Genomic DNA, 12853 nt, shown 5'->3' on the forward strand with positions numbered 1-12853 from the left:
TATGTGGGCTGGGGTCACCGCAGGACAAACAGAGCAAGCGACTGCATGCGATCTATGAAATATTATTTAAGGCCTTTTCCCCCCGACTGCAAGAAACTCTCTTGCAACACTTACATATTTATTCTGTCAACAGGAATTCATTGAGCACGTGTTATGGGCCAGACACTTGACGTCGAGATGTAGAGTCGTCCTTGAGCTACAACATAATTATGATAAGGTGTGGTGAGAGACGTAAAGGGAGATGCAGTTTGTCCCAGGAACTCAGCATGGGATACAGCATCTTTACCTTCTCAATGCAACCGTTTTCGTCTTCCTCCTATTCTCCCAATTCAATCCACGGTTGGCCACATTGGAATTCTGGAGGTGCCACTGAAAGGCCACTGCTATTCACAATACCATGGTTTCTACAGAGATTTCTTCTAAGTTCAATCACACCCCCCATCTTCTCTGCCTGGTGAACTCTTACTTAACTTTTAAGGTTTATTTAGCTCAAACGCAATCTCCTTTTTGAAATCTTCCCTGATTTCTCCACCTTTTCCCCCTTCTCCCAACCCTTAGTCAATCTTTCCTTCTTTAAACTCCAGAATATTTTTCCCCTCTCTTATGGCATTTATTATTTTATATGACATTAGCAACTTAAAGACATTTTGGTTTTTTTACTCTTATTGGTTTGGTAAACTCTTTAGGGCAGAGATAATATACATATTTTTTTTCCCTCTCTAGCCCTTATTGGAAATTGCATAATGTTCAAATGCTTTCTGATTAACCCAGTGAATTAATGAAAAATAAATATCATTTGCTAAGGAGCTATTGTGAAATTTGCATATTTTACATCATTTAATTTTCAGAATAATCCTGCAAGATAAATATTACCATCACCATTTTACAAATGAGGAAATGAAACCTTTGATGGGTTAAATGAGTTGCTCAAAGCCATACAGCTCAAAAATGGTGAACTTGTCTGGTTTTAATGGTCATCTTCTATTTTACAATCCTGCAAAAAATCAATGGGAATGGCTTTGTAGTTGCAGGAAGGGTATCTTCCTTTCACATCCTTGCTACTCAAAATGTGATTGACAGATCAGAAACATTGGTACTGCATGGAAGCTTATAAGAAATGCAGAATCTTGGGCTCCCCCTTATGCCTGTGAAATCACAATTAGCGTTATTAACATTATCCCCAGATTCGTCTTTTTTTGAGAGAGAGAGAGGGAGTGAGAGAGTGCACATGAGTGGGGGCAGGGCAGAGAGAGAGAGAAACTTAAGCAGGCTTTATGCCCAGTGTTGAGCCAGACACAGGGCTTGATGCAGAGCTCAGTCTCACAAACTGTGAGATCATGATCTGAGTGGAAATCAAAAGTCAGACACTCAACCAACGGACCCACCCAGGTGCCCCATCTCCAGATTATTCTTATGGATAGTGAAGAATGAGAAGCACCAACTACCTTCACAGTTTTCCTGGGGTTTATCATGGTTCATGGCTTTTTGAAAACTCATCTCAGACATACAGAAAGATGATGCTCATTGTAACATGCAACCCGTAAGTAGATGAAAGTCTGCAGGTACCAGTTGGGCGTATCCTAGAAGAAAAACAAAACCATATCTAATTTTTTTTACCATTCTTTCCTTATTTCCCTACCTTCCTAATCATTCTTTGAGGGAAGAGATCTGGTTAAAAGTTTATCTTATTAGGCAAATGTGAAAACTGGGTGCTTCTCATTCAGATTATTTAATTGTGAGGAATAAGGTACCACTCAAGTTAGAGAGAAGGTCAGTTTAAGAATACACCTAGAATAGGGGGCCTGGGTGGCTCAGTCGGCTAAGCATCTGACTTCGGCTCAGGTCATGATCTCACAGTTCGTGAGTTTGAGCCCCACATCGGGCTCTGTGCTGACAGCTCAGAGCCTGGAGCCTGCTTCTGATTCTGTGTTTCCCTCTCTCTCTGCCCCTCCCCCACTCTCTCTCTCTCTCAAAAATAAACATTAAAAATTAAAAAAAAAAACAAACACATCTAGAATAGTTTCAGTAGTGGGCTCTCATAGTGGGTTCAATAATAGGATTAGTCCTCAGGGAGGTGCTTCTGAACTCAAGGTCCTTTAAGGATCTCTGCAGGAGGAGTTTGGGGGGTCTTCTCCTAGGATGTACCATTAATGAAGTTTGGCTACCCCATCCTTCAGTCCTTATCACTGTCAATACCATTGTTTGCCCCCCTCTGTCATTCCCTCTTCTTGCTGGAAAAAGATCTCTTTAACTTATTCCCATTTAAATTCTAAACATTGAGAATATGATTGGCTAATCTCATGAACCCAAGGGAGCCACATGTTTCCAGATCACAGGGTATATATTAGTATATGGAAAAAGTTCCTTGGTCAATTGCCCAGCTCCAGCTCCATTATCCACAGCTTGGGGTATAGAATGATTTCTTTTAGAAATAAACTTTGAACTTCTGCAGAGACTTGGGCAGTCCAGTTTCCTTTAGGAAGTGGTATGAATAGACTGCTCTACAAAAAAGGTCCAAGGCAAAAAGGAAAGAAATAAGTTAACTTTTTCCAGTGCAGTGTTTAAAGAGCTAGCTAGCTAGCCGATTATATACTCAGTAGATGTGACTAATTGCTAAGTTCTGCATTCTTCTGCAAGTCATGGTACTGTGGTAAGATAAAACAAGTAGTCCATTATCCCATTGAGCTAACTTTTAAAGGAGATATTAACTGAGCATCTACTACTAGTTAGACATTCTGTAATGTGGGGATTACAGAGATGCACAGAATACAGCTGATGCCTTCAGGGTGGTTATAATTTAGTGGTCACAGCTATATAAAGACATGTGTTCAGAATTTACATCGTAAGTGCAAAGGCCACAGGCCCAAGATGTAGCTTTTGTTTATGTGCGTGTATTCTCCTGTAGTTCAAATTCTCTCAGAATTTCTTTGTGGGGAAATTAACATTGATTTGCTGCTGAAGTAATGGTCTTCACTTATCCACGCAACATGAAAAGAAGCAGGAATGAGTATACCTACCTTGTGGCCGAATGACTTTAAAAAAAAAAAATTGGAAGATTAAGAGTTGAATGACATTTTGTTTGGTAGTATTATAGGGTCATCATAAAAGCAAGGTCTAAGGCATTGCTTATCCTTGGGTAAGGAGGGGACATAATAAATTAAGAACTGAAAGCACTGTGTTCCATCAGATCCCTGGAAGTATCCATTCTAAGCATGGTTTGAAGCATGCTTTTATTTTATTTTATTTTTTTTAATTTTTTTTTTCAACGTTTTATTTATTTTTGGGACAGAGAGAGACACAGCATGAACGGGGGAGGGGCAGAGAGAGAGGGAGACACAGAATGGGAAACAGGCTCCAGGCTCTGAGCCATCAGCCCAGAGCCCGACGCGGGGCTCGAACTCACGGACCACGAGATCGTGACCTGGCTGAAGTCGGACGCTTAACCGACTGCACCACCCAGGCGCCCCTGCTTTTATTTATAATGCATATTGGGCCACCTTATTCTGATAGATACAATCAGAAGACAACTTTATAACTCAGTGACCTGAGAGATACCAGATAGAAGATCACTGGTGTGTATCATGGAACTCAATTCTTACCTTGCCCAAGGCACCAGTTTCCAAAGGCTTATCACATGTCGAAGGTGGTGGTCCTCCATTTCTGTAGAGTGACCGAGATGAGCTGTTCTACTCAGTCAAAATCCACTTTCTAGCATAGCTAGAACTTGGTGAAGGTTGAATCATAGTGAATATAAAGATTATCATAGTGATTATACCCTTATCAGATTATTATGCTGCAGACATTTTCAGGGAAGGTATCAAAAGCACTCTAAAAAAAGAGTAAGCAGGAGAACTGGTTAATAGGTAGGAGGGAATGTCTAGAAAGATCTTTTCTAAGATTATTCTAGGTGTCCTCTAGCTTGGAGGAGAACTAAGCATGCACTAAATATATAGCAAAGAGTTATTCTTACTTTTGCTTTCTCTTTCATCCAGCTGATTAGGAACAATTACCAGCACAGAATATTCTCCACAGAACTCTGGAGAAGAACATAAGAAAAGCACTAGAGTCAGCTCTTGACTTCTTTTTCTGAACATTGGAATTGTTACTCTTTTTTTTTTCCTTCTTCTATCTGGTGGGTGGCTTTGTAAGGAAGAATTTTGGTCCTGATGGCACCTCAGCAGTGATGAGAAATTCATGTACTCGGTAGCTAGTTTTTAGTTTGTTCTTCCTTTCAGAGAAATCTTATGCAATATTTCTGCTCCTGTACCAACAGTAGCTGGTATATCTGTAGAAAATTTGCCCAACATGCTTACCACTTTCAGGGGAAAATACAAATGGCGATTCATCTTGGCAGATGGACTCAGATAAGTAAAATTTCTTTGGGAATTAGACTTAGTAGAACTAATTTAGATCCCATGGAGGAAATGTTAGCAAAGGCCCCTGTTACAGAGTAAATATTTTGTTTGCCTTGTTTTCATCAGGTAGTTTCCTTGGTCCACACTTGTTTTAGTAGGTTTCCCTTTTAAAAAAATGTTTATTCATTTATTTAGAGAGAGAGAGAGCAGGGGAGAGGGGAGAGGGAGAGCAAGAGAGAATCTTAGGCTGAGCGTGGAGCCTGACACAGGCTCACTATTCGAGAGACAAGCGTTGGAAGCTCAACCAACTAAGCCACGTAGGTTTCCCTGTCAAAGGAATATTCCTTCTTAAACCTATCTCATTTATGTCACTCTAAATATTACATGTCACAAGATATTAAAACAAACAATAAACTTCCAAAATGGTCACCAAACTAGTAGCAGATTTTAGAAGTGCCAAGGGGCTAGAGTGGGAGACTTCTATAGCCATCCATAATCTCCTCCAGGCCATCCATTGTTACCTCCGTAATCATGCAATCTTACACCCTAAGTAAAAACACTAGGATTGCAATTCCTCTGCCTTCTCTCCTAATCAGATTGCCAGCTATAATCCCCTCCAAAGCAGAAATTTTGGAAGTGCCATTGTTGCTATTCCATCAACAACATTAGCTCGGACTTTATTAATAGTTAATTATCATAAATACGTTTCTGGTAGTCTGCTATCCTTAGCTCTATTGCTCAGGAAAAAGAAAAAAAATAAATAAAAGGTCTCTGACAAGTCCTTATGGTTTGGAGACTTGGTCAAAGAGGTTTGTTTCTCTCTATCTCTCTCTTTTTATTTTTTGGGGGGGAGCATGTTATAGCTTTTTCCAGACATGAGAAAAAGCAATCATCAGTAGCTAGAAGAGTCTCCAGACTCAGGGATATTGTTATAATCGGGTCAGTTGAGCCTGCTTTCAGCTCATTCCACATCACAAAGCTGTCATAAGACCAGTGCTTTCTTTGGAGCAGGTACATTCAAATGCCACCAGGTTGCAAGCCTGGGGCTGCGAAAGGTAAACTAGTGTCAGTGAGCACATCATGTTGCAAAAGCATCATAATAATTGTATAGACAGCAAAGGATTGCATTTCGCTACCGGGAGCATCAAATACATAAGGCAAATGCAAACAAGCTATTGTCACCTACCAGGATTGGGAACCTGAGTGTAAAACTCCTAAGCTGTTCATTACCAGCTTAAATGAGCCCGTTAGGCTTACATTAGACTTAAGAGAAAAGAGAAAATAGTGCTAGTGAATTGCCAGGGATGCGAAATTTCCTAATGCAAGAGAAGAATCACCACAAATCCAAACGCTGAGTCTTATTGTATTATCTATCTCATATTCAATTTGGAAAATTCATAAGCCCAACATGGGTATAGCTTTTATGAAGTTGTTAAAAGAGATGATAGAAGAAATATCTTAGCATCATTTCCATATTTGTCTTTTTTTTTCCTCCCCTGTTAGGAGCACTGCTGAGACAAAATGGGATTTGGGAGAAACTTGTTTGTTTCTGGTGTATCTGGTATGGATCAAAAAGAATCAAACAGAAAAGCAACCTATGGTAAAATTTTGAAACCCAATTTTTATCAGAAGATGATTTTGATTTTATTATGTTTGATGCTAGTGAGGGATAAGACAGACATGAAAGGTTTTGAGTATAGATTTTAGAACTGAGTGATGAGCAAAACTGACAATTCATATTCTTATCAAATCCTTTTGAGTCTTACAAAATAGAAGTTTCCTTGAATTTTCTGACATCTTCACATCTCGCCCTGCTCGAAACTTGGAGACTCATAAAAGACAAACAACATAAAACTTGAAAAACACTGGCAAGAAGAAATTTTCAGCTGCAGACCGGTTTAAAGAAAAAGTCTTATTTGGTCGAGGCTGAAGGAGCTCTTCAATATAAGGTAGTTGGCTCCACAAGGGTATTTGACCTAAAATCTAACTATCATAAATAAGGAACTGAAGCAGAACGTAAATTACAATGCTGACACAGAGCTTTTCTTTGCTAGTTTCAGGTCAAAATACAAACTCAAATCAGGAGAAAGTATCTTTGTCGTCTGAGAGTTGTTGTTCTTTTGGGTATCAAGGTAATCTCAAAAAACTTTCCGGTGATCACTCTTCATTTATTTAAGACATGATACAGCGAAGGAATACCAAATAGTCTCTACATGCTCTGCACATGGCTCATGGTAGTACCGTGAGCTCTCTGGCTTGCTTCAAAAAACAAAAAAACAAAACAAAACAAAAAACAAGAAAAAACCCACAAAAAACAAAACCCTTTCAGTTCAAGGATGCCTTCTTCTTCATCATGTTATCACGTGGCCGTCATTACCACTATTATGACTACCACAATTATCTGAATACTTAATAAGTGGGCATCTAATGAGCAACGTTAGGCAGTGGAAGCATGAAAAACTTCTACCTCATTAGCCAGGGTAAGTTATCAGAGTTAATCAAGAAGTGATGGCTGCAGTTTGTTCCCATTCCTATTGCATCAGCTCCGTGGGCATCATATGAGTCAGGAAGACAACCTCCTGTTCAGAGAGAGCTCTAAGGATATTATGGCTTCCCGGAACCGGGCAGGTGTCCTGTCTCATGAAACTCTATGCTCCTTCTCTACAACATTCCATCTCTTCCAGAAAACAGTTAAACAGTGTATTAGTTGGGATCATGAGCCAACAGTGGAGGGGTTGCAGGTAACCAACAGGGCTGTTTTTTATACTGTATCGTCTGGTAGGGGACGGTAGCTCTAACCATATTCTTAATGCTAAGGACAGACTTAAAGAGCCTTCACGACACTAATGTCAGGTTTCTGACCTACCTTTTCGACACACCACACTATTTAGAGCACTATTTGAAACGCTACAGGAGAAAGTGTATGAAAAAAGAAGGCTGATGGAGTACCGGCTTTAATTTTAATTTCTTCGGAATTAGCACTCTAAAATCCCAAGTGTACACATTAGTCTACAAAGAGAAATAATTATTAAACTGCTCCAGTCACCACTGTGTATGGCCACACCGTTTGCTAGAAGCAAGGGTAGGTGACAGTGCAGAGAGGCAAGAACATTTTGTCCTGCATTAAGCCGTGCTTCCCTCAGCGGCTATGTGTCAGACGCCTGGTACCCTGGTTCTTTGGGCGGGGTGAGCCAATTAGCACATTCCCTAGTCTGGAACGGTAGTTGCTGTGTATGTGATCTGCATACTGATTCAGCTGAGATCTGACCTTCTGGGCGGAGAAAAACAAGAATCCCAGGTGAGAGAGAACATTGGCCTAGATTTTCCTATCCTCTCTCCTCTATTCTTTATTTGCAGGCATACTGGCCGAGTAGTTTTTTCTGACTAACTCAGAGACCAGAAACAGTTCTACTTCACTTGAAATTTAGATCAATGTATAGGATTAAAACTATGAAAAATCACGGCTTTTACTTCCTTTGGCTGATGTCAAAAATGGAAAGCAGGTAGCTCAATGTAATACTGACACTCTTGGCCCACATGGGGGCAGTACTAGGTAATCAAAAGCCTCTAGGAGCTGCCAGGGCAAGCAGGCTGGTAGGAGACGAACTCTGCATGCATAAAGCAGAATCAGGTTAGATTTTCATAAGCACAAGATTCCTTAAAGCCCGTCATTATAGTGTTCTAAATGTTCTTGCTGAAGGAATCAGGAAGGGAAGACGTCTACCGAATTTCCAACTGATGGTGCAATCACTGGCCAGGAGATGTTGGGGAAATTCTTGGATGGATTACTCCATTTAACACTAGAATGTCCTTTTAACAGACATAACATAAAATAGATAAACAAGCCAATTTTTTTTATCATATTATCAAATGATATTCTAGGTTTGTTTGAAATGGGGGAAGCATATCATAGGTGTAGATTTTCAGTTTCTTATTGTCTCATATGATGAGTGGCATTTTGATAAATTTTCAAATAAAGCATTCCTAGGGAAACTGGATAAGGAGGTGTGCATTCCATAGCCAGTGGAAGTTTACCAGGATATTTAGTACCTGGTGGTCATTCGTGGCTTGATGATTTTGAACAGGTCTCCTTCAGGTGGGTCTTTAAGTTATAAATGCTACACAAACAGACATTGGTGTAATGATACACTCACCTGATCTGAAGAGCTTTCAATGTTGAGGGAAGAAATCTTTTCTACCAAGACCTTCAAAATCAATTATTTTGGTTTCTTCTAAGACCCACCTTAGAGATTCCAGCCAAGAGCCATAAAGGTATGTTCAGTTGTATTCCCACAACCTACAGCGTTGAAAGACACAAAGTTACAAAGCCATCGTTTCTTTACTCAGAGGTGAGACTACTTCAAATACATAGTGTCTAGATAGTACTGTCCCATTCCAACCTTCAAAAAACAAACTTGGAATTAGCTGATGAGCTCTTACCTAGGTCACGGGAAAGCAGTGGCAAATCGCTCTTTATGACAGCGTGGAGCACAGAGCTGTGACATAAGCTAGACAGCTTCTCAGAGAGGAGTCAAAAGACTTTCATGGTGATAGTGTATACGCACTGGACAGAACAGAAGAATATCTACCCCTGATATCATTAACATGGGCTTTCATTCCCTCTTTCCTCCTTGTACTTCCTTCTTTTCTTTCTTTGTCTCTGATCTTCTGGAAAAACACTGAACAGTGAATTCTCTCCATCTTCGTCCTTAACTTTATCCCTCTCTCTGCTTATACACATACCAGAGCATCCGATCACACCCACGGAAACTGTTTTTCCCTTAGGGGATCATTTGGTACTCAAATGGCTACGGTTCCAGTGCCGGAGCAACAAGGTTATTAGAGAAAATTCAGTTTTGCCTTTATATTCGTTTTCAAATCTCATTAGTACAAAGGTTATTTCTCCCATTAAATGGCTACTTAGTATAAGGTATATTTAAAAAGCACATCTTTTTGCTTACTTTAAAATGGTAGCTTGGGGGCGCCTGGGTGGCTCAGTCGGTTAGGCGACCGACTTCAGCTCAGGTCACGATCTCGCGGTCCGGGAGTTCGAGCCCCGCGTCGGGCTCTGGGCTGATGGCTCAGAGCCTGGAGCCTGCTTCCGATTCTATGTCTCCCTCTCTCTCTGCCCCTCCCCCGTTCATGCTCTGTCTCTCTCTGTCCCAAAAATAAATAAACGTTAAAAAACATTAAAAAAAATAAAAATAAAAATAAAATGGTAGCTTGGGCTGGCATGATGGAAGCCGGCTCCCTGTCCCATGAATGTTTTGAACACGGAAGAAAGAATCTGCTTTGCCTCTGTCTGGGGTTTGGTAAAAAAAAAAAAAAAAAATTTCTCAGACTGATTTTTCTATTCCAGCTTAGAAAATGACTAAAACGGCTATGGATTTGAACCTTGCCACGATGTTACCTTAGTGTCACCTGGCAAGTTGTGATAAGCAACTGTTATGCAAAAATGGCTGGGCCTACCCCAATGCTTCTGGAAATCGGTATACAAGCCCAGTTAACACTTAAGCAATAGTATGCGATCACTTTGTCTGGGTGACTATACTATTTTAACGAGCACACAGGGAAGAGAATTGCGCAGAAGATCTAATGCTAAACAACAGATTAATCTTTTTAATAACTTGGGACTTTTGCTTGCTGGAATTTAATTTTCCCTTCTTCTAAAATACTAAGTAGAACGTGTAACATGGTAACGTGGTTTACCATTGCTTTGGGGGCGAAGAAGATGGGATTGAGCTTAACTTATCCCTTTCCCCCTGTCAGGCCCCTTAGGGCACCCACGTTACAGCACGTTCTCCTTTGTGCTTTCTGTTCTGCCAGCACCAGACCCCCACTCCTTCCAACCCCACTTGCTTCCTCTTGCTTGTTCTAACTCGATCATTAGCAAGAGAGAGAGGAATGAATAAGAAGAGAAAGACGAAAAGTAATTAATTCAGTGAAGTGCAGCTGCAAATGAATTTTTGAAATAAATTATTAATTTTCTCCTTAATATTTCTGTATTGACACCGCTCCGTATCTGGGGATTGGGAGTGAGAGCCGCTTCGCTCCACAGCAGCAACGCCCCGGGTGCAGGCCGCGGCGCCTTGCTGCAATGAGAACGCCTCGTGCTAACCTGCTGTTTCTCTCCTGCATCAGCAACATGCCTTCAGCCAACAGCGTTTCCAACAGGCGTGGGTTTTTAAGTTTCCGGCGGGTAGGGCGGGCAGGGCGGGCAGGAAGGATGGGAGCAGTTGCAATAAAAGAGGTCGAACGCCTTAGTTTCTGTATCTTCTGGGGTCAGCTCCCTGAGATACTGAAAGCAAGACAAAAGCCAAATGTCCACGATGAAAAGGAAAAAAAAAAAAAAAAAAAAGGAGAAAACACAAAAACACAAATCTAAAATCTTTTTGCTCCTGGAGGAGGGAGGAAAACAAGGCTGGGTGTGTTAAGTCGGGAGGACCAGGAGTCACCAGCATGGAAAGAGCTCTGAGTCTGTGTGCGTGGGGACCAAGATGGGCAGACATGAGGAACGGTGGGAGGGCGGCGGCACCCGGGCTGCCGGATGACCTCCGCCGGACTCACATCTTCTGGCAACTCGAAACCCGGGTCACAGAACGCACCTTCTATCGCCCCCTTCGCTCAAATCAGATGTTATCAGGAAATCTGCTCTTCTTGACCAGTGCGGCACGTGGTCGGAAGGTAAATAAGCATTCTAAGGAAGACACTATTTTTAGTAACAGAAAGCCACAGTGCCACCTCTGTGCGTTCAAAGATGTTGGCTCCAAATGGCAGAGGAATGATTGTTTCCACTTAAAGTGATTGATATGTCTACACACACTTGAGAGATAGAATTGCATTACCTATTCTTTCTGCGGGGACTGACTGACTACCGTTTCAAAGAAAAGAGTGAGCACATTCCTATAACAGAGGACCATTTTCTTCCATGAAATGGAGGGGGAAGAAAAGGCCGATACATACAGGGAGAAGTTGTGCTAAATAAACAGAACAAAGATCTGGAAAGAGTGAAGAAACTACCACCGCAGAAGAATGTTCAATCCGCACAGTAATTAGGCTTTTACTTTTCTGTTCAATGACAGTAAAATATTTCTATTGGTTCACTCACAGCAGTATTTATTTTCAAATTACCTGTAATGATTAAGCAGAGGGGAAAAAAAGGATTACAAAAGGCAACCTAACAGAATTCAATTTATTCCATAATAATACTTAAGAATTAATGCTTGCGCTTTATGCAGCACTTGAAGACTTGGAACCTCAAGTTACCCAATATCTTACAGATGATTTTAGAAGTGAAAATGAAGAAACCCAATCTCTAATTTGGGGTCACACATAAGGGAAAACAATTTAATGAGCTCTTACAACTGTAATGTTCTTTTATAAAATAAGAAATCCTTCTGCAACCTAAAAATCTGTTTCCTCTCAAATATTTTTCTCTAATGCTGTTTGGTTACCTCCTAAAGCCATTATTTCCAGCAGAGTCACAGAAATCCTCAGCTGTGTAGGCGGTCCCAGTAAATTTAGCAGCCAAGCCACATTTTGACATGTTAAGAATAGGCGTCCATAAATCTTCTCCAGCTTCTCCTGAGAAGATTAAATCTTTCTTTTCAAGAATTTGCTAAATTTCAGGAAATGCTGTAATGTAACAAATGGCCTGTAGACAAGGCTGAAGAAAGAGTAGAAGATAATGGAATCCCTTTGGTCAAGAACTGAAGCAGAAGCTGAGGAAAACTTCTGAAAGTTCTACTCGAGCTACTAGGGAAGAGCGAGGGGCTGGGGCAAATGAAATCGATCTGTGTGCAATAGCACAGGAGCAGTGGCACAATGAAACCTCCAAGGAGGCCGCTCAGTCGTAGAAAGGTTTCTGTTTCAGGACCCATCTCTTGAGAATAGAGATGGCCCATTGTAACCTTTCAATTATAGAGACCTTTAGGTAGTCCAAGTTTCACTGTTCTTTCTCACACAGAATCAGGGAGGGGGATGCAAAACCATTTCCTTTGTCTCCCAAGTCCACTTCCGAAGTATTTGGACAGACAGACAATTCTGGTTTCAAAAGTTAATCTTCATCTCTCTTAATAGCTCGTGATCCCCTGCCCTGTATCTTACTTTTCCTTTTTTTTTTTTTTAATTTTTATTTTTTTTATTTTTCAACGTTTATTTATTTTGGGGACAGAGAGAGACAGAGCATGAACGGGCGAGGGGCAGAGAGAGAGGGAGACACAGAATCGGAAGCAGGCTCCAGCCTCTGAGCCATCAGCCCAGAGCCCGACGCGGGGCTCGAACTCACAGACCGCGAGATCGTGACCTGGCTGAAGTCGGACGCTTAACCGACTGCGCCACCCAGGCGCCCCTCTTACTTTTCCTAAAATAGGTAGAATTGCCTTTGTAACGCACAGAAACTTAACCTCTATTCTATCTGATTGGACAGGTAGAGAAGATAAAGTCTGGTAAAGAGTGGGGATGTCCCAGCAGGTACATACTGGCCCTATCTACCATGT

General features: G+C 41.1%; 1 long non-coding RNA gene across 1 annotated transcript; it reads right to left on the reverse strand.

Annotated features, from left to right (window-relative positions):
- Positions 1–9342, reverse strand: LOC123386338. Its single transcript, XR_006600120.1, has 5 exons — positions 8510–9342; positions 3971–4036; positions 3600–3828; positions 1446–1580; positions 1–196 (listed from the first exon to the last, which is right to left on the reverse strand). It is a non-coding gene; the product is annotated as an uncharacterized LOC123386338 (long non-coding RNA).
- Positions 9343–12853: the final 3511 nt, after the last annotated feature.

Source organism: Felis catus, chromosome B3 (genome assembly GCF_018350175.1).
Source record: "Felis catus isolate Fca126 chromosome B3, F.catus_Fca126_mat1.0, whole genome shotgun sequence".
Classification (NCBI taxonomy): domain Eukaryota; kingdom Metazoa; phylum Chordata; class Mammalia; order Carnivora; family Felidae; genus Felis; species Felis catus.